Raw genomic sequence first — 24,111 nt, forward strand, 5'->3', positions numbered from 1 at the left:
ATAACTTAATATACATATATATAAATTCTTTTATTTAAAAAGTAAATTTTGAATATTTATTAAGTTCTCTCTCTCTCTCTCTCTCTCTCTCTATATATATATATATATATATATATATATATATATATATATAGAGAGAGAGAGAGAGAGAGAGAGAACTTAATAAATATTCAAAATTTACTTTTTAAATAAAAGAATTTATATATACAATTATTTATAACCATTACAACATAGATTGTTTTGCTACTTGATAAACAAAAAGTAAAACACACAAAAAAACTGAGAAAAAAATCCAAATCGAAAACCGTTTTCATCTTTTATTTTACCTATGTTATTCCTCTTTCAAACAAATGAAAAAAATTCTTTAGGCACGTCAAAAAAACTTTAAAAAACATTTTCCGACAAGCATTCGAGTTGGAAAGAAAAACGATGTTATTTTTTTCACGAAGCTTAGGTTTTTTGCTTTTTTTTAATCTTTATCCATTAGTCTTTAAAACTAGAGAAAACGTAGACACAAAAACACAAATCAACAAAATAAAAATGTGTCCAGTGTTTCTCTCTTTTCCTTATTCAATTTTACCCTTGTTTACAATCATGTAAGTTTGATGTTTTACTTTGATTGCTACGGAAAATTTAACTGCCGCCATTTTATTTAGATTCATGACATTTATTCAAATATTATACATTATATATGTTTTGCTTTCATAATATAAACACTACCCAGCTCTTAAACCATTAAATGCGAAAACATTTATATATATATATATATATATATATATATATATATATATATATATTATCGCTAGAAAAATAACAGAACTTGACAAAATTCGATTTTTTTACACAATTTCAACTATAACCAATCATTACGGTGTTGCGTCACCAACGATTCTGACACTCATTAAACCTTATCTTTGAGGGGCTATCGGGCCTCGATAATCAGTGACTCCTTTGTACAAAAATATTTATTTAATAGCACTCTTCCGGAGAGTCCAACGTCCGCACTCGCGAGCCCAACGCCCATATGAAACATCAATTCAGATAAATACATGAAAGCTATTGCCAAGGCTGCTATAAAGAAGGTGATCTCCCTTTACTGGGTTAGAAAACTTCTCACATCTTTCCTTACCCTATATCTCTATACAGACCCGATTTATCAATACGCGGAGCAATATTGCCGCATCTAGATACCATCGCTTACTTTCTCATCTTACATAGAGTGCAAATCAGTTTCGAACGTAATAGGTCCCGCACTGTCGGCCAAGCTCCAGCTCCTGTTCGATCGCCGCAATCTGGCATGACTCTCATTGTTTCAAAAGTATGTCGACAGAATTAGCTTCGATGAACTTACTACAATTGAACTTCTGAACATAAATACTCCCGACCAAATAAACCAACAACAAATCACCCATTACCGTAGAGGTCTGTTTAAAATTAAACTTTAATAAGTTTTTACTGATGACTACTTATCGTTGGAATTACCTTTTTGCTGCTAGATTTCACCAGCTGCATTATAATTCAGAAATTTTAACGTTTTCACACGTGAGGGAAATTTTAGTGAGAAATAAGGAAACAACTACTCAATTATATTCGTCCCTCCCCCCTGGCTCGTCAAATCCCACTTTCTGACCGTTGTGTCAAATTCCATACAGTTTGATGGAAAATAAATATAGATGATAACGCGTATCTCATTTTATTTCACCTTCTAAAGCTATGTAAAAGCCACGGAATCGATTATGCTAACTGATAAATAACACATTAGAAACCTTGTAATAGTTAAGCGTTATTCAGATGTGTGAAGAGCATAAGACTTGATTATGCTAATTTAGAGAGAACATATTACATTAATACAAGGCTGTTTTTGTGAATAAACACGTTTATTAAAAGAAAAAAAAAACTTGTCTATTAATGGAGCAGAGGTGGGGAAATAATGTGAATTATTGATGAAATCTAACGATTTTTAACAAACGTCTGCGTCTGTAGACAAATCATTTACATATATCAATTGCGATCAACTGCAGGTCACCTAAATCATTAAATTTTCGGTTATATGAACGATGCTAAACTAGTGTTCGCAATAATATTTATATTTATATTAAATAACGGTTCAGTAAGAAAAGTTAAAAAGAAAGAAGAAAGAAAAAAGTCTCAAGCCGGAATGTTTAAAAAAAAAAAAGAAAAAAGAAAGTAAATATATAACAATCAGTATAGAAAGAAGAAAGAAAATAAAAGTTCTTATTGAAATAAAGTGATGATTTTTCCAATTTGATTTCAGATGCTATTTTGCTATTTGAATTTTTCTAATTTTTAATGAAAATAGATCCAAACGAAACACGAAGCCACTTTATGTAAGGAGCTAAAAAGAACGAAATATGGTAATCGCAAGGACAAGGAATGACAAATGATCTCAGTCTTGAAACGAACAAGCTTATAGAAAGGAGGAGTTATATATTGAATATTTATATTTAAATCATTTTTTTAACTCAACGGGGTTAAATTACATTTATTTGTAAGGAAAACACGTCAAAATAAGTTAAAACAAAAATATTGGTGACCTTGTGTATACTTTGAATAGCAGCAAGGGCGCCCATGAAATAGGTAAGCAGACGAATTTTTTGAAACCGGAAGTCAGAAACCCGATAGACGGTTTAAATATATATATATATATATATATATATATATATATATATATATATATATATATATATATATATATATATATATATATAACGCAGATCAGCTTGCCTGTTTGGGCATTTAAACCGTCCCTCGGGTTTGAATTTTCAAATGGGATATTATGTTCATATTATGCTGCTAAAACTAACTCTTAAAATACTCCAAACTAATTGAAATTTGGTGAATATTTTATAGAAATAGCCCAAGACAAGTTGTGGAGCTAGCGGTGAAAAAGTTCACAAAACTTTGAATTTTCCCGAAGAGGTTGTGTCATATTTTTACTCCCTTTTCACAAAACTAAATTCATCTAAATATAGGACACATTCACCTAGTGCAACAGAGTCGCTTGTGATGTAAGCAGCAGAAGCAGCAGCAGCAGTCATATAACAGCTTAGTTATGCAAATGACCAAACCGGCTAGGCGAAGTGACGTCATAGCCGAGGCAAAATAACACATGTCGCCGGAGAAGCAGTGGTGTTCGAGATCTGTTTCGATACGTAGCCGGAGATTAAAAGTGAGCGGCATTTGGGTGACGATAGCGTTTTAAAAAGACATGTTGAGGCGAGAAATGAACTAAGGCAGTGCGTTGTTAGAAATACCAAGAATAAATGACTTTTGTTAATAAAGAAAAAATACTAAGTCGAATTTCTTTTCTTTTTTCTTTCCTCTGTTTCTTTTCGAAACTTTTATCTACAACATGTTAGGTACGTTAAAATATCACTACTGATTAATATAAAGAAGGTATACCATGTTACAGTAGTATCACTGTTCCAAATTATTAGTTCATGAGTTAATCCGGTACATGTATAAAGATACACAAAAGCTATATATTATATAAGATCCAAATCAATTTGTTGAGCTTTGCATTATCCCGATATGTCTCCTCTTAAAAAAATTGATATTATTCTCTTCCTTTAACTCCCCCATATATAAAGATCCAAAAAGATACCTAACTTTATACGGACTGACATATCGAGAGATTTTACATATTAAAGACAGAACAGACTAGATTTTTCAGATAAGATTTTTTTTTCTAAAATCTGTAAGTTATTCCGACATATTAAATGAAATTCATTGACTAACGACAAATGAACGATTCCTAAGATGCACAAAGACTCAAGAAGAATTGTCTCCCCTTGAACCACCTTTCAATCAAACTAGATTAAAGTTGTTGATTTACAATGACAAAAAAAAAACGTATTATACGATAAAGTATCAAAAAATGTCTGTCATGTTTGTTTAAAGGGATATTAGATGTTTATAAGAAAAACAGATACACAAAAGACATGATAAACGAATAAATACATTTTAAAGATGACAGCTGTGTTTTCCTTGTTTATCTTGCATTACCTGCATTATCATTGCAATCTTGAATCTGAATTTATATTGAAGTCGTATATTTGAGTCTTATCTGGTAATTTTAGACGAAGAGATTTGCGGAAGTTGTCTCTTATTTGACATTGACTGAAATTAGTTTTTGACAGATTTTCTTTTTTCTCTATTTTTTCTGCTTAATGACATATGTTAAATCTGGAGAAGCAATGGATACCCTCTGTAACGTCTGCTACGCATATAATCCTAAAGTAAGTGTTGCGCAATCCCAACTGTGCCTTTTCTGATTCAACATTGCCCGATTCCAATCTGTTTGTCATATATATATATATATATATATATATATATATATATATATATATGTATTAGCAGTTCAGCCCGGCTTTGTCCGGGCCCTATGTAGTGTTCATAACTTTATGTGCATATGTATACATTAAAAAGTGTGCATATGTACCGTAATGCCTTTCTATATAATAGGCTTACTACCATAGAGAAAATATGGTAAGAACCGACGAGGTCAGTTTTTTTAAAACTTTCACTCCAATTTTGACCCCTTAAAATTGACTGTTTTGCGCTCAAATCAATTTAAAATGTTGGACCCATGCCCAAGTAAGCTACATTTACAATTTCAAGTGCTTAGACAGAAAATTGGCGGTGGAGTTTGGTAGAATCTGCAAGGGTCAACTCTTTCAAGCTTGACCTCTTGGCAGCGAAACATTCGCCCAAAAACTGATTAAAAAGCTTGCTGCATGTCTGAATATCCTTTATGTATAATTTCAAAAGGTAACACCCAAAATTGGCTTAAGATTTTGCGGGAGACTACAAATGTAAAATCTTTTGAACTTTGACCCCATGGCAGGGAAAATTTCGACAAAAACCAGTTAAAAAGCTTGATCTATGTTTGAATACATTTTAGGTAAAATTTCAAATATTTAGACCAAAAATTGACTGAGCAATTTGATAGAGACCGCAGAGGTAATTTTTTTTTAAATTTGGCTCTAATTCTGACCCCTTAGCATTTATTGTTTTGGGCTCAAATAAAATTATAAAATCTGGGCCATGTCCAAAAAACCTATATCTAAGCTTTCAAATGTTTAGACTCAAAATTGGTGGAGGAGTTTAGTAGATTTCTCAAAGGTCAAACCGTTGAATTCTGATCCCTTTACAGCCAAATTTCTGGCCGAAAACTGACCAAAAAGATTTTTCCAAATCTCAATACCCAAATTTGGCGTTAGTAGACCGAAAATTTACAGAGTTATTTGGTATAGAAATGTACACAGACAGACAGAAACACACAGACAGACATATTCACTTATATATATATATATATATATATATATATATATATATATATATATATATATATAAGAGAGAGAGAGAGAGATTGGACGCAATACGTAGTAATGATTGAAAAAGTTAAAAAAAAAAAGACTCGTGCGCCACCACCGAGAATCGAAACCAAAACGTTCAGCTCACGATTTATTTTTGCCTTGGTCGTCAATGATTGGGTCATGAAGACATTTATAATGCAAGGCTAAAAATTAAAACATGAACCAATAGTTACTACATTATGCATTCGTAATGCCGGCGTTCGACCTTCACCTGGCAATTTTCTTTCTTTTTTTTTTTTCATTTTTACACTTTTGCACCGATTTTTCTCCGGTAAAACCCAAATATAATGTTTCGTATGGATTCAAATACCTTATATATGAAGTTTCCTGTCTGTAGACCAAAATCTGTAGGAAGAGTTTGGTAGGCAAAATTTGTTAAATAAAAATATATGCGTATACATAAATATATATGGAAACAGTTTTGTGTTTGCTATAGACTTTTTACGTAAATATTATGCAAGTATAAATCATGTAGAATATCTGCATGAATATAATTACATGTAATAGTTAACTAAAGATGATCATCCCATAAGAACACCGAATAAACTAATAAGGAATTAATTACAATGAATGTTTAAAAGAATATGCAAATTATCTAGATCTTTTGCTAGTGAATGCAATTCCACAACCCATATATAAAAAAGTTGTAAATAAAATAAGATACGTATTGAACACATTTGGAGCCAAATAACTGCAAAGCGACATTTTTTTTTATAAAATAAACGAGTGTTTATTTCTTTAGAAATATATTTCGGAGATTTGAAAATAAAATAAGATTCAAATTTCACTCAACGCTTCTAATGGATATAAACAAAAAAAACTACCCAGATTTTCAAACCGCGTGACCACGCGTTCTATTCGACTACATAAAAATCATAAAACCATAAAAGCCACGCAGCTAACATTACGTGGACTTAATTCAATTAACATTCTTCCACTCGACATCACGGTAAAGAAAAAGAGGAAAAAATATATATAGATTGACAAAGGAGTATATCTCCTAAATATATTTCTAAAGAAATAAACACTCGTTTATTTTATAAAAAAATTCGTTTTGCAGTTATTTGGCTTCAAAACGTTTTCAATACGTATCTTATTTTATTTTAAAATTTCACTCGACGCTTCTAATGGGTATAAACAAACAAAAAAAAACTGCTAAGAAAATTGTATTTTCTTTTTAAATAAATAGAAAGGAGGGTTTTAATATGAATGTCAATACACACGAAAAAACCCACTAATTCATATATATATATATATATATATATATATATATATATATATATATATATATATATATATATATATATATATATATATATATAAAATGCTACCAAAAAGAAAATCCGCCCTTGTCATTTTCAACCTATACCTCATTTGATTCGCCTACTATTCCTCTATAATTTTACTTATTCATATTTGACTTCTAACTGAAGTATTCTAGTGTTCACGTCAATTTAAAAAAATTGACTTCAAACCGAGAAGGCAAAAAAGAGGGCCATCGTTTTTCTTCCGAGACTGAACGGAGGCGTTATGTTACGTGTATTGTATGGAACTGTCATAGACAAGGAATGAAGCCACTTAATAAAAGGGGCTAAAATACTATTTCAAGGTCAAAAACTAACATATTTTAAATATTAGGTGATATAATCCGACCTAGAAAACAGCAATTCTTTCCGCTTTGTCAGAAAAATTCCTTGATGCATAAAAGACAAAATAAGGTCAGCGTGAGTTACAAAGCTGCCGAAAATAAACCGAAGATCAACTGTCTATGAATTTCAGTGTATATAATTAAAATATTCCTATATATTTAACGTATATATCTTGTCTCTTTTTCTATTGAATTTTATCTGACAATTTTAGACGAAGAAATTCCAGTACATCATTTTCTATATCATGTCTGCTTCCCACACATCTATTCTTTTCCATCCCCATCCCGCTTGTCTCCAAATTCCCGTCTTTCTGCCTTTCTTTCTTTCTTTCTTTCTTCCCTTCTTTCTTTCCTTCTATCTCTCTCTCTCTCTCTCTCTCTCTCTCTCTCTCTCTCTTTCTTGCACTCACATACACACTCATTTTTATTTGACAAGTTTTGTCGGAGAGATTACTTGATGCCTTTTGTTTTTTATTTGGCATTGACGGAGATAGTTTGTAACCGCCATTTTTTTTTTAACTTTTATTGCTTATCCATTACGTGTCTACACTCTCCCCCTCTCTTTCTCTTTACTTTTATGTCTGTCTGTCTGTCTGTCTGTCTCTGTCTCTCTTTACAGACCCTGCTATCACTTGTAAATTTGCATAAACAAATAAAAATGGCACCCACTTTGAACCATCTTTATCCAATTTATTCATATTTTTCGTTTTGTTTAGTTATTTGTCGTTATATTTTGTTTGTTTTTCTATGATTTTGTAAATTTCCGCTTTTAGAATAAAGTCAATGAGAGAACACATTTCCATTCTCATTAATTTCGATGATTGCTGCAAACAGACGTTAGCAATTTTGTTTCGCAAAGTAAAAAAATAAAAACTGATAGAAAAACATTAAGATGATGGGTTCGAGGTCAAAACCTCGTATTAGTCTATAAATCGAATATTTCGTCTCTTCCAGTTATTTCCAAGCTATGTTTCTTGACTATCTTATTATAATGGACATTGTGTGTCTGTCAGTAGTCGAAAATGCGCAAATGTTTATATCATAATGCTCCCACGTTTTCCACTCTTATTCAAGACTAGCAGGGGAGGGTGTCCGGCTTGCCCGGTCTTAAAATACGCTTAAATAATATTTAATTCATTCAGTTTCACTATTTATTATTAAAAAGACACTTTTCTATTGATGATTATCTTATTCCTAATATATAAGACTGATTTCAAAAGAAATTTTAAAAATTACTTTGGTGCTATCAGCTAGAATCGAAACCAAAACATTTAGTGTTTCAGCCTCATCTCATACCGTTTGAGCTATCGAAAGAGTCGAACATTTTTTAAATCAAACCACTTAGATATGAATGAATTTACGCATGCGAAAAAGTAATAGAAATATGTCGACAACCTGAAATGAACATTTTGCAACTTGCCGACATGTTTCTTTATTCATCCACCCAAACAAACATTTGACTCGTTATAAACCGTCATTGATGTATGATTACTATTTCCTGTTAATTTCAGTTTTATGTGAGCAATAGTTTAAGAATTTATCGGTTAAATATTTTCACACAGACACACAGACATGCATATATCTACTGTATAATTTATATAATCTAGCCAGCTGGACCCGTTTGCTGTCACTTCACAAGTAATGAATATTCATTACTTCAAATCATTGAAAGGAAACTAATTGATAAAGAATAAAATAATAATAATAATAATAATAATAATAATAATAACAACAATAAAAAAAATCCGTCTCTCTCTCTTTTCCCCCTCTCTCTCTCTATATCGATAAAAAAGAAGACACATTGATAAAATAGCGAAACTAATTAATAAGTAGACAAAACTAATCGATAATAAAAAAAAGACAAAACTTTCTTTCTTTTAATAATATTAATAATAAAAATCACAACAACAACAACAACAACAATATATATATATATATATATATATATATATATATATATATATATATATATACAAGGTGTTCAAATAGTAACTAAAGGGTTTGGAACATAAATAACTTCTTTGTTTTTCATATATTTCTGTAATTTTAAAACAAATGTAAAACAATTAGAATATTGAGAAATTTCTTTTAAAAAATGCAAAATTCAAACAATCTTTATTCATAAAAAATAATGTCTTTTAAATGTTGCTCATTTTCAGCTTCGCATATTTGTGCTCTTTCTAAAACATTATTCATGATAGATTGCAGAATCTCTGGATTGCGATTTAACTCCCTCATTTCGTTTCGAACACCCTATATATATATATATATATATATATATATATACATATATATATATAAAGTCTTTACTATTTACAATATATTTAAGTTTGCTATTTTTAATTATCTTTGTAAACTTAATTGTAATTCTTATTTCATAATATATATATATATATATATATATATATATATATATATATATATATATATATATATATATATATATATATATATATATATATATATATATACTGGCATTTCAGCCAAGCGTTCCCCGGGTGTTTGGGGATGTATGTTGAGCAAAAAAAAAAAAGTGGTAGTATTCCTACTACCACTTTTTTTTTGCTCAACATACACTCCCAAACAAAGGTTCGAACCTGTACCGCAAAGGAGGAAAAGAACGGGGAAAAACCCTGACGTCTTTGCTGTTAGAAAATTTTCCGAATTAAAAGAGAAAATATATATACCTTTAAACTTAGGTCCCTCTGTCCAAAACAGAATGAAAATCGGACATTTGTTATAGTAACTAACAGAAAAAACATGTTACCAAAGGTAAGACTTTTCTACTTACCTGTATAAGTTTATTTGTGTTTTAAACTTATTTTAATGCATGTTTTTAGTTGAAAACTAACTTAGGGTTCGCTCTGTTGAGTTAGAATGAGAAAATCATTGTACATAAGCCCTTTAGAAAGACTCTTATAATAGCTCAAAATCTAAAATTAAACAAACGCTTTTTGAGCGATTTTGGAGGGATTTTGGAGCGATTAGACAAGATATAAAAATAAGAAAGTGCCGGAAATGATTATCATTTTATGTTCAATGTATGTGCGAAACTGCTTTCCTGTTCGAAATTCTATAATAATTGTTTATTTTCTTTTCGCCATATAATCATCTAAAAAAGTAGATTCTCATTTAAGGAGAGTTATCTAGCTTAAGGTGTTAATCTATTTGCCATTAACACAAACCTTTATAATTGCGAGGAAAATCATGAACATTCCTTCATAGAAAGAAGATACAGAATAGTTAACAGTTATGTTACAATGTTAAGAATGGTTTTCCTTACAGTAACGTTATTATGTAGAAAATCATTCTTGACATAGGACAGGCTTTGTGAACTATCGTGCTCCTAAACTGTTTTTCTTACTTTGCATACCAATCATCGAATTTTTTAATCGTTTATGAAAATTTCAAATGACATTAACGACGATCAAAGGAAATACAAATCTTGTCTCACGATTTTCAATCAATTACAATGAAGACATTACGGAAAATATTTAGAAAGATAAACTTTTGTAATATACGTTCCCTCCAAAGTGTACTCTTACGTTTTGCAAAATGTATGCGGATATTATACGAAGAGGGTAAAGTCATGTGAATATTTTAAAAAAAGCATCCGTTCTTTAATTAAATGTTTAGAAGATCATAATCCAAATCATTAATTGTGTCGGAATCGGGGAAAATTGTAGAATCGTCCCATCACTATATATATATATATATATATATATATATATATATATATATATATATATATATATATACTACAAATATTTTAAGACCCCCTCTTTGGGTAGACCATTGTCGTAAGTAATGTCACCCGCTACATAATTGGCTGAAAAATGCGACGCTCGCTCTTTGTTTATAAACAAAGCGGTTAGAGCACTGTAAAAGTGGTGGAAATATGTTTGTTTAAAAAGATATTTGGCGAGATTATTTACGGTCGTCACTCCCGTGGATCAATTAGTAGAGCTAGGTTCAATCCTCGGCTTAGGAGAGGTGCTAGTCTAGCGGCACTGATGAGTTGTGATACAACGAAACAGTACTGTATGTCGATGACTACAAATATATATATATATATATATATATATATATATATATATATATATATCAGTTTGCTTGAACCATTGTGTAAGATAGGTATTAGAAGATATTAAGAATGCTATCATAATGCAGGGAATGGAATGTAGTCAGTGTTGTGGAAGAAACACGAAAACAAATGCCAACATATAAGCTAATATATATATATATATATATAATTGCAACGTCTTGTCAAACGAGTGCCACTCCCTCAGGCACTGAAAGTCCATGTGCCGAAAATGACTTTAGTCCTGCCGGCAAAATTCACACGCTCCAACAGACATTACACTGAAGACGGTCATTAGTATACATACATATATATATATACATGCACGCATACATACATATATACACATACATTCACATACACACATACATATAACACACATATATGCATACATACACAATACATAATACACATACATATATACATAAACATACACAAGACGGTCAATGGCATACATACATATATATATAAATGCAAATATATATATAGATACATACACACATACATATTTGTAAACATACACACATATATACATATATACATACACAATGCATATTACACATGCATACATATACATACACACGCATACATACACATGTACATACATATGAATACACATATATATACATACACTTACCTACATACATGAATATGCACTCATACACAAACTGCACATACATACATACACATATACATGCATACATATACATACACACATACATATATATATACATACACACATTCATATATGCACATACACAATGCATATATACACAAAATGCAAACAATATGTATACGTATATACATACACACATACATATATACATAAATATACACATATACAAACATATACACATAGATATACATACATATAAATACACTTGTACATGAACATACATACACCTATACATACATGTATACATATAATGATGGCAGATAAATTATTGCATGCTTCCAGCATTTCAGGCCTACACACGTCACAACTTTTCCATGGCTGAGGGAGTATCTATACACAGATGATGTTACAGAGTTTAAGCTTTTTTTTAAAAAAAATTTTTTTATTAGATTTTCACTACAAACAAGGCACATTGCCACTTTGGTGTAGGGGGCTACTATCAGGGGAAACAACTACTGGGGTACTATGTAGGGATTTTGGCAGCAAGATGTTGGTTCACGTTGCACTTGCACTTCTGCATGTCAGTACTGTTGGGGAAGCAGGGACCTGGAATGGAATTCCAAAGTCTAGCGGTTCTGGGGAAGAAACTACCGGAGTAGAAAGATCTTTTACATCTAGGGATCTCTACAGTGTGGGGTGGGATTTTGCAGCTTATCGGGTCTGTCGAGGGTGTTCACGTCGTGGGGGCACAAGTGCTTGCAGTTCATCAGAGCATTCACCATTAAAATTCTTGTAGAACAGGCAGAGAGATGCAACTTTTCGTCGATGGGACAGAGGCTGAAGCTTAGATGCCAGTTTAGGGCCTATCACATTTGCGACTCTCTTTTGAACCTTGTCAAGGAGCAAGAGACTAGTAGCCGATGCACCAGCCCAAATATGACAGCAATACTCCATACATGGGCGAATGGTGGCCTTATAGAGGTACAGGATACTTTCGGGTGTTAGTAGTTTTATAGCACAGTAGAGAGAGCCCACCTTCCTTGCAGCGGCCCTGGCAATGCCCTTGATGTAATTGTTCCAACTCATGTTTCCTGTGAACGTTAGGCCAAGGAGCTTGAAAGACGTACTCTCAGATAAAGAGTCGTTGGCCATTGCTATAGGTGGTAGAGAAGGTTTCTTGTAATTATTGAATGAAACTAGTTTAGTCTTGGCGGCATTGAACGTGACCATCCATTTTTGTCCCCATTCCACTACTGATTGGAGGTCATGCTCTAGTGTTTCTGCCATTACTTTAGATATATGTTCATTTGTTTTCCTGTCGTGCCTGTTATAGAGTGTTGTGTCATCAGCATATATAACCATCTCAGAGGCAATTTTGTCGGAGAGGTCATTTATGAATATCAGAAACAGTAGAGGTCCATAGATAGATCCCTGTGGCACTCTCGCATTTATATCATATTGTTTAGATGTACACCGTCGAGGACAACCTGGATTTTTCTCTTATCTAAGAAGGATTTAATTATGTTAAGTATTCTACCAGTGATACCGTATGATTTAATCTTCCTGAGGAGACCCCCATGCCATACCCTGTCAAAAGCCTTAGATATATCTAGAGCTACCGCTCTGCTCTCTCCCGCTTTGTCCAGTGAATGGTATATGCGTTCAAAGATTACAGTGCGGATGTCTTCTGTGGAACGGGCTTGTCTAAATCCATATTGTTGGTCGGTCAGAAGTTTAGCATCTGTAAGGTGCTGGACTAGAGCATGGTTAATTAAGGTCTCAAATATTTTGGCAAAAAGTGGGAGGAGGCTAATAGGGCGATAATTTAATGGGTCAGTTCTTTCGCCAGAATTCTTGAATACTGGTACCACAGAAGCAGTTTTCCAACAGCCCGGAAAGCAAGATTCATTAAGGCATTTGTTGAAGAGTTTGGAGAGAACTGAAGCTACTTTGGCTGAGCACTTTTTTAATAGCACAGCTGGGATGAGATCGGGTCCACACGCTTTGAAGTGTCAAGGTTTTTTATGATAGCATGCACCTGAGCAGGGGTGATTTTCAGATCGTCTAGCGTGGCTTCTGTCCGCAGAAGAAATTGAGGTAGGAGGTGGTTGGAAGGGTCCAGTGTGGAGTTTGAGGCAATCCGACTGGCAAGCATGTTAGCCTTTTCGGTTGCTGAGAGCTTTGTACGACAGCTAAATCTCTCTCTCGTTCAAAATGTTGACATCCAGCGACAAGCAAGGGCAAGATAGCCAGTAACAAGTCAAACTGCAGACCAGCTTAATGCGGGTACTGGTCTCCCGCTTTATGTTTTTTTTTGTTAATCTAAGATTTGCTTCTCCTAGAAGGGTTGCCTTCACCACGGTTAACGGGAGTCCTCTCCACTCCACATACACATGACAATAAACATGCATACATACAGATTTACGCCAACATACGTATGCATGTGCACACACATGCAACCATAATCTCGTCACAAATACGCACATATATACATATGCCTATACAGACGTACACACACATATACATGTAAAATACACATGAAGGAACATTCCGAAAGTCATACATAGTAAGTGATCAGCGGCTGGACCGTTCTTGTCCCTTTTCCTTCCTGATCTTTTTCCTTCTTTCTTTTTTGTTTTTGTTTTGTTTTTTTTAAATAAAAGGTTTGTTTTAGACTCACACATATGCAGTACATGATAATGATGATCATCATGTTGAAAAATTCACACATAATTTTCCAAATAACTCAACATACGAATTGACGAAAAACAACAGTCCAATTAATATGATTTACAGACGCTTGGATTTTTTTTTAATAAAAAGTTTGTTTAAGACTCAAACATATGCAGTACATTATAATGATGATGATGATTATGTTGACAAATTTACACATAATTTTTCAAATAACTCAACGTACTAATCGACGAAAAACAACAGTCCAATTGATATGATTTAATATATATATATATATATATATATATATATATATATATATATATATATATATATATATATATATACCTTGAGGTATAAGTGGTAAAAAGAATAAAAAGTTAAAAAGTGCTCAATACTTTAGTAGAACTGAATATGTTTTTATTTTACAAACTACATTCCATGGATTGTGATATGCATATATATATATACAGTCGTATATATATATATATACACACACACACACACACACACATATATATATATATGTGTATAAATTTTTATATATATATATATACATATATATAAATTTAAGAAAGAAATTGTTATACAATTTTAAATGTAAAAACCCCATCCAAGACAATATATATATACACATTTAAAATAAAAGAATTTTTTATATAATTTTAAATGTTAAAAAAATAGTTCCAAGACTGCGCTTTATTACAAACTCTCAGATGGGACATCGATCCACCTATCCCAAATCTGACAACATTTGCAATATATAAAATATATTTGTGTAAAACATGAATTACTCTAAATATTTTAAATCAAAGCCAGTAAAATATCTCTACAAATCGCTTCTAAAATCTAGTTTATTCCACCTTTATTCGTTTTTTTTTGTTGATTTATTTTTTGTTTTTCTATTTTATGACTAATTTGATTACGTCAACGTATAGAAAAAGGTTCGTAAAGACTTGAAATCTGCAATCTAATTTTATCTGAAAGTGTCATAGAAATGAAGGGAGCGTCGTTGGCTTAATGATTACTGTCGGCAGGAGCGACGTAAATCTGCGATGCTGAGTTCAAACAATGTCGAATCCATCGTTATCGTTTATACACAGACACTGCGAAAAAAGGTACTCTGAGTAAACAGTCAGTAAAATGTAATTTTGTCTTTAATTTACCGTATACTATATATTTTTTACAACAGATATTGTGTTTCGGCTTTGAATAATACGTAAGGAGTAACGTTTCCTTTGAAATTACAAAGAAAGAAATCATTTACAATAAATGTTCTGTTTCAAGATTTCCTACTTCAAAAAGTGTTGATATGTCGTAAAAGCTTCCCCTTGTATGACTAATAATAATAATAAGTTGATCAACTGTTTATATTGTTACTCAATAGGTTTTCTCTCGCAGGTCATCTTCAGTGATTACTCATTGATAATCGGTTGTGTTCCCTGGTGATTGAGTGACTACATGCCTCCACAGATGTCCAGTACTCTCGGCCTCTTTTGGAAATAACGTTGATTTTCAAAACAGCCGCTTACCATTAGTTTCTCGATGTGAACGCCGATTGATCTTCTCAGGTTTGCCAGTACTCCCCACACTGGGTCTGAGAAATGCTATCCCTTCTCTTCGTTCATTCATTATTATATGTGGTACAAGCCTTTTTTTGGGGGGTATTATTATTATTATTATTATTATTATTATTATTATTATTATTATTATTATTTACTCACTAGGAGTAGTCACACAGGCCATCATCAAAGATTTCTCGTTGAGAACAACTTGTGGCATTCTCTGGAGTCTGAGTGACAACGAGTCTCCCAAGATTTCCAGTATTCTCCAACTCTGTCGATAACCATTGTAAATGGATTTGCGTTATCGTAGCAGCCGCTTACCAATTTCTTGCTGGCGGCGACCATTAATTATTACTAGAATTTAGGTGGCAACAAGCCTCTCAAAGGTTCCAGTCCTCTTCGCACTCGTCCAACGAAGGTCTGGCTAGTGCTTTCTTTCCATCCTACTTAACCCTCTTTGCTTTGGTGTGGTGTCAGTTTTTGGTGACACACAGAGAACAAATTATTATTATTATTATTATTATTAATATTATTATTATTAATATTATTATTATTATTGGCTTACAAGGAGCTTTCACACAGGTTACGAGATACCTCTCCTTGAAAACAACAGCGAACATTAGTCTCCATTGGAATTTGAGTGGCAACAATTCAGTAATATTTGTATACTCGCGGGTGTACCCGGGGTTGTGTGTAAGGGGGGGGGGTAAAGTGAAGAATAAGCGAAGTAAAAAAAAACGATGTTAAATTTCTTAGAAAAAATCGGCAAAACGAAAAAAAAAAGAAAACAGCGGACAAAGGTAAAACTTCTTTCCAAAAGAAATCGGAAAAAGAAAAAGCAAAAATCATGGAAAAACGTGCCCGGAAAACCAAAAAAAAAAAACCCCAAAAAAACACACACACAGCGAAAAGCGGGGGGAAATGGCATAAGTAACCCTTCGATTCGGGTAATTCCAGTTTTTTTAAGCAACTACGAAGTAACCCTTCGATTCGGTTAATTTCAGATTTTTTAAGCAACTAAACAAACAAAAAAAAACACAGCGAAAAGCGAAAAATATGGCTTAAGTAACCCTTCGATTCGGTTAATTCCAGTTTTTTGAAGCAACTAAAAGGTAAAGAAAACTGAAACCGGTGTTCCTTCGTAACTGTTCCTTGTGAATGACCTCGCAACGGTGTTAAGTGGTGGCAGGGAAAAGAGGAATTTATTAGAGGGAAGAGATTTTACCACTTCCATTGATTGTAACCGATTTTGGCCGGGAACTCTCAGCAGAAAAAATATAGGAATCTACGATTATCGAGGAAGTGGAGAGGTAATAGACCCATAACACACCTCAGATATTCTGCTGCAGTTTGTGCATATTACATTTGCATGAAATGTCTGAAATTTTAATCCTATTAAGATCAAAATCAAAGGGGAAAAATGAGTTCATTTTATATATATATATATATATATATAAAGAGAGAGAGATAGAAGAAGATAGAAGATAGATAGATAGATAGAAGATAGAAGAAGAAGATAGATAGTAGATAGAAAAGAAGAAGAATAGAAGATAGAATAGAATAGAAATAGATAGATAGAAGATAGAATAAAGGAAGTTATAATTTTACATCCAATTTACATACGTGTTTGTCATGTGTACAGATATACATATACAAATTACAAAAGAAATATTATGTTTTGACATTAAATGAGAGATGGTGAGCAAGTGGTTAAAGACACAGACGAACAACCCTGGTGTTCATAGTTCAAACCCAGATAGTTTTTCTTAAAATTACTTTTACTTAGGATGTTAGCAATCTTCACGTAATCCTACTGTAATTGCTTAATATCTTTCTAGAAAGAATTCTGACTGGAAACCTATCGGGAAAAACAATGCCAGCGATATTACTTCGAATTTAGACGACATGACGATGATAACATTAAATAATCTAAACGAGTCCTGCATTTAATAAAATAGTTACACAAATAGTTGTTTACTTGATGTCGGTTTTTTTTTTCAGTAACTAATAAAAAATTGTTGGTATATGCAGCATAAGACAGACAGGCGAATAATTGTTTACTGTACAAATGCGCACCATCTGTCAAAAATTACAGAAAAATATATGCTTTGCTAGTGTTCGCACTAGTATTTATATAAAATCATGGAATTACGTCAGTAATTAAATTCTTCATATTTAAATTATTGTCATTTCTGATGATCTAAAGAAAACAACCACACCCATATTTGACTTTTCTATATATAGTGAAAAATTTCTTCTCTAATTTATTTCAGACAATAGAGGGTTTCTGCCTTAATATTTGCTTTACAATGTCAATTCAAAACATTTGAAAACAAAATTAATAAAATAAGGAGTAAAAAAGCAACAACAACAACAAAAAAAGACGAGTCATTTCTAATGACTAGGCAAAAATAATATTAATCGCTTTTATCTTTATTGAATTAATTTTCTTCCTTTGATTATAGGAGTAGGGGACAACTTTTTGTATATAAATTACATACCAATGTCTAGAAGCCACTCGAAGATAAGGGTTAATGTGTGTACTGAGGTCATTGGGTCAATAGCGTAATAATAGTTAGTAGTGGAAATTTGGCATAATTAGATTATTTAAGAGGACGGTTCAATAAGAATTTGTTTACGTTAGACTAGAAGACAATAATATTGTAATTGACTAGAAAGTAGACTAGCAGAACATAGTTCCAAAAGTGACAGTTCTAGGAAAGAAGTTTTATTTATGGAATCGACGTTTAGATTTAGCCCCGATAAAGAGTGATGGAATTTTTTATAGTGATTTTAGCTAGACGAATGCTCTTTATGAAAGATTATCAAGGTGGCGGGGGCATAGATTAAAGTTCAGTCAAACACTTGTCATGAAAATAAAGATAAAACAAAGATAAAATCGCAACGAGGTTGTGGAGAAGAGTAGAAGGCATAATCTACTAAATTACGAAGTCAGTTTTGAACTCTGTTAAGGCATGATAGGATGTTTCAAACAGCTCTTGCCCAGATATGACAACAGTACCACATCCTAGGACGTACTTGTCTCTTATACAGGTAGAGGATAACATCGGCGGTGAGATATCTACTGGAGCGATAGGATAATCCAACCATTTTTCCAATGATCTTGGCAACGCATTTGATGCATGTGTTTCATTTCAGATCAGTAGTAAAGGTCAGACCAAGGCGAGAGCCGTTCATTTCAATTGAGGCCAGATGTGGATCAGAGCGCTGATGATGGAAAGAGAGAAGCTTGGTCTTAGATGCATTAAAATTAACTAGCCACCCTTTCCTCGTTGCACCAAGTGCTCAAGAACAGAGAATAAATAATCAAAGAGTCATTTCCGGCGCCATAGATGGTAGTGTCGTCTGCATAAATGCTTACGAATGATGTAAGACTGTGATTTGGAAGATCGCTGATGAAGACCAGGAAGAGTTGGGCCTAAGATGGAAGCTTGATAGACGCCAGCGTTAATACTGTGAGCTTTTGAACGCCGGACATTTAAACATCAAAAATGTTACTGAAATCGAAATGGTTTTCCAAAAAATAAAAAACGTATTAATCAGTATAGAATAATCACAAGACAACTTCTAAACCACCAATAGCAATGTCTAATGATACATTACCTGAAAGTACTTTGTTCAAACTGCTCGGTTTAACGTTCACAGGGAACATGAGCTGGAACAGATACATCGAGAGCATTGCCGCGACTGCTGCGAGGAAGGTGGGCTCTCTCTACCGCCTGAAAGTATCCTGTACCTTTACAAGGCCACTATTCGCCCATATATGGAGTACTGTTGTCACATTTGGGCTTGCGCATCTGCTACTAGTCTCTGACTCCTGGACAGGGTTCAAAAGAGTCGCCAACCTGATAGGTCATTAACTGTCATCTAAGCACTAACCTCTGTCTCATCGCCGAAATATTGCATCTCTCTACCTGTTTTACAAGTATTTCAATGGTGGATGCTCCGATGAACTACAAGCTCTTGTCCCCTCTCGAAGTAAATACCATCGACAAACCCGACAAACAGCAAAATCCCACCCCTATACGGTAGAGATACCCAAATCCCAGCAAGCCTTCTACTCTAAATAGTTTCTTTCCTCAGAACTACTGGATTTTAAATTCCCTTTCGGTTTACTGCTTCCTTGACTGTACTGACAGTCAGTAGTTCAAGTGTACTGCGAACAAACATCTTGCTGCTCAATTACCTACATAGTATCCCTGCAATTATCTCCCAAATATTAACCCCCGGCATCAAAGTGGCACCGTGTCTTGTCTTGGATGAAAATGCAATAAGAAATGAAAGCAAGAAGCCAAAAAAATAAAAAAAAAGAAAAGAAAAGAAAACATCTCATGAAAACAGATTTGCGTTCCCCTTTCTTCATATGCCAGGATGATTCTTTGGTGTCATTTTTTCCTCCGACCTCTTTCTCGCAAAAGTGACCTAACAATTTTTTTACTACTCTATTGTTATTTTCACCACAGGTGCTCGACTAAAATTCAATCCATGCCCGTAAAATATTCGAATCTAAAACTCGTCTAACTACAACAACTGTCAATAACGTTCCTTTATCTTTCTCTGTAACTATAACTAAACGAGACTTCCATGAGCTTATTGTTAAAGTTTATTTTCTAGAACTACTCATCTGTGAAACAAAATACCACTGAGCTGTTTTCCAGGGAACTACAACATTGTCATTTTCAAGTCCAATGATAACAAATTCATGTTGAACCGTCCTCTTAAATAATTAGCTTCTGACAAGTTTCAAACATGATTATTAATCATAACGGTGTTGTTTCACCGACTAACTGACATTCCTTAACACTAATTCTCGAATGGCTTTTGAACCTTGGTAAGTAGTGACTCATCGTAAATATACGCATTTACCTTTATTATATACTACAGGATAGTTTCCGCATTAAATCCCCACAAAAAGGTCGATACGCAGTAAAACACAAACTACACAAAACCATAAATAAGGTAATATATTTAAAAAAAATCGATCTATTAGTTCGTTCACAAAAAGCATATCATGCAGCGCAAGCGCGTGGGTCACCTTGCAAGCAATCAGTTTTCTGGCTCACGTGTCACGCTGCTCCGGATGTTGCATGTGCGCTTCTCATAAACTAATCTTCTATTCCATCACACGGAAATTAAAATTCATATTTTATGAAACGATGCATCATTTCCCAGACGCGATTCTAATTTCTATTCAGCATTTTATTCATTCATTTACTTTATGCGTAATTATACATTGATTTTGCAAAAAAAAGATTTGCTATTTGGTGACATATAGGTTTACTAACATATCGACGCTTTTGAAGGTTTTTATGCCGAAACAAATTAGAAATTGTAAACTGTCTATTTGTTTCTTTTATTGTAATGATATGACGCAGACGGAGGACGAAGTCAACTTCATCTAAAGCTACATAATAATAATAACTAGCGGGACCTGTGGAAATTCCACAGCAGCATTTTTCATATGTAATATATTATTGCTGGACATGCTGCGAGCGTTATGTTCAGCATGAATGAATGCACAATCATATTATTCTATTTTTTTATTAAAACTGTATCGCCCCCTTACTAAAATAATAACTTTAATATATTTCCTGGGCTGATTATTTCATTACAAACACACCGGTTAATTAACTCACATTTTATCATTTTTCATAATTATTGAATACGTTACTATGTTCGACAATAATTTTTCATAATTTCACCCCACATTACCGCCTCTACCTTTACTAAAATATTAAATTTGATATATTGTATTGGCTGATTATTTTATAAAAAAACACAACTATCAATTAACTCACATTTCATCATTTTTAATTATTCTTGGATATGGTATTAATTTTGACAATAATTGTTCATCATTTAAACTCACCATATCGCACACCTTACTAAAATAATAACTTTGGTATATTGTCTAGGCTGATTATTTCATTACAAACACACACATCAGTCAACTCAAATTTCATAATTTTTTCGTAATTCTTGGATATGTTACTAATTTCGACAATATTTTTTATAATTTAAACCAACGTTGTCGCCCAACCTTACTACAATAATAACTTTGATACATTTGCTGGGCTGATTAATTCATTACAAACACTAATCAATTAACCTCCATTTCATCATTTTTCATAATTTGTGGGTATGTTACTAATTTCGACAATCATTTTTCATAATTTATACCCACATTATCGCTCCCCTTAATAAAATAATAACTTTGAAATATCGTCTGGGCTTATTATTTTATTACAAACACATTAATGCATGAAATCACATTTAATCATTTTTCATAATTCTTGGATATGTTACTTTCGACAATCATTTTTCATAATTTTAACCACATTTTCGCCCTTCCCTCTTTACTAAATAATAACTTTGATATATTGTCTAGGCTGATTATTTCCTTACAAACACACCAATCAATTATCTAATATTTCATCATTTTTTCGTAATTCTTGAATATGTTACTAATGTCGACAATAATTTTTCTTAATTTAAGTCCTCCTTATCTCCTTCCCCATTACTTATATAATAACTTTGATATATTGTCTAGGCTGATTATTTTATTATAAACATACCAATCAATTAAATCACATTTCGTCATTTTTCGTAATTCTTGGATATGTTACTAATTTCGACAATTATTTTTCATAATTTAAACCACCCTTATCGCCCTCTCTTACTAACATAATTACTTTGATATATTTCCTGGGCTGATTATTTTATTATAAACACACAATCGATTAACTCACATTTAATCGTTGTTCATAATCCTGGATATGTTACTAATTTCGACAATAATTTTTATAATTAAAAACTCACATTATGCCTCTCCCTCCTACTTATATAATATATTTGATATATTGTCTGGGCTTATTATATCATTACAAACACACCAATCAAGTTACTCACATTTCATCATTTTTCATAATTCTTGGATATGTTATTAATTTTGGCAATACTTTTCATAACTTTAACCCACTATGTCGCTTCCTCTTACTTAAATAATAACTTTGATATATTGCCTGGGTTGGTTAATACATTGCAAACAAATCAATCAATTCTGGGTATTCTCATAGTATATATGTTTCACCTATCTTATCCAATCCCAGGGGACGCCGTATATTCTGCTAATATATATCATTCACCTATCTCATTCGATCCGGGGCGACGCTGGATATTTTGCTACTATATGTTTTCCACCTATCTCATTCAGTATTGGGCGACGCTTTCTAATAGTATATATTTGCATATCTCATTCAATCCCGGGACTGACTTCATATCCGCCACCCCACTGTTGAAAATATACATTAAATAAAGTAATGTTTTAATCGGAAACTGTTTCAGCCATTTTCGGGACTGACTTAATATCCCCAACCGACTGCTAAAAATATACATGAAATAATGTAATGTCTAAATAGTAAACTGCTTCAGCCATTTCCGGGACCGACTTTATATCCCAAACCCACTGCTAAAAATATATATGAAATAGATAATAGTAAACTGTTTCAGCCACTTCTGGAACTGACTTATAATCTCCAACCCACTGTTGAAAATATACATGAAATAAAGTAATGTATAAATCGTAAACTTTTTCAGACATTTCCGGTACCGACTTCTTATCTCCCATCCTACTGTTAAAAATATACATTAAATAAAATAATGTCCAAAACGTAAATGGTTGCAGCCATTTCCGGAACCGACTTCATATTTCCCACCCCAATGTTAAAAATATACATTAAATAAAGTAATGTGTAATGCATAAATGGTTTCCCCCATTTTTAGGACTGATTTAATATCCCCCACCCCACTGTTAAAAATATACATGAAATAAAGAAATGTTTAAATCGTAAACGGTTTGAGTAATTTCCGGGACTGACTTCATATCCCGTAACCCACTGCTTAAAATATACTTGAAATAAAGTAATGTTTTAATCATAAACTTTTTCAGAAGGTTTTCGAAAGTAATACATAAAAACATTAACACAATTAGAGATTAGGCAACCATTGCTTCCACATTAATTTCTGAGTGTAGTATCAGTTTCAGCATTCCAGTGACTTAAATCCTCCCTTTTTTGGTCTTGGTTAATGGAGGAGAAATCCTTCATTAC

General features: G+C 32.6%; 1 protein-coding gene across 1 annotated transcript in view; it reads right to left on the reverse strand.

The window, feature by feature from the left end:
• Window positions 1-24,111, reverse strand: part of LOC145291494 (cholecystokinin receptor-like) — a 529,253-nt gene that overhangs the window by 182,802 nt on the left and 322,340 nt on the right. The window lies entirely within an intron of this gene.

The sequence above is a fragment of the Euprymna scolopes genome, chromosome 12 (assembly GCF_053919585.1).
Source record: "Euprymna scolopes isolate OS-2025 chromosome 12, ASM5391958v1, whole genome shotgun sequence".
NCBI lineage: Eukaryota > Metazoa > Mollusca > Cephalopoda > Sepiida > Sepiolidae > Euprymna > Euprymna scolopes.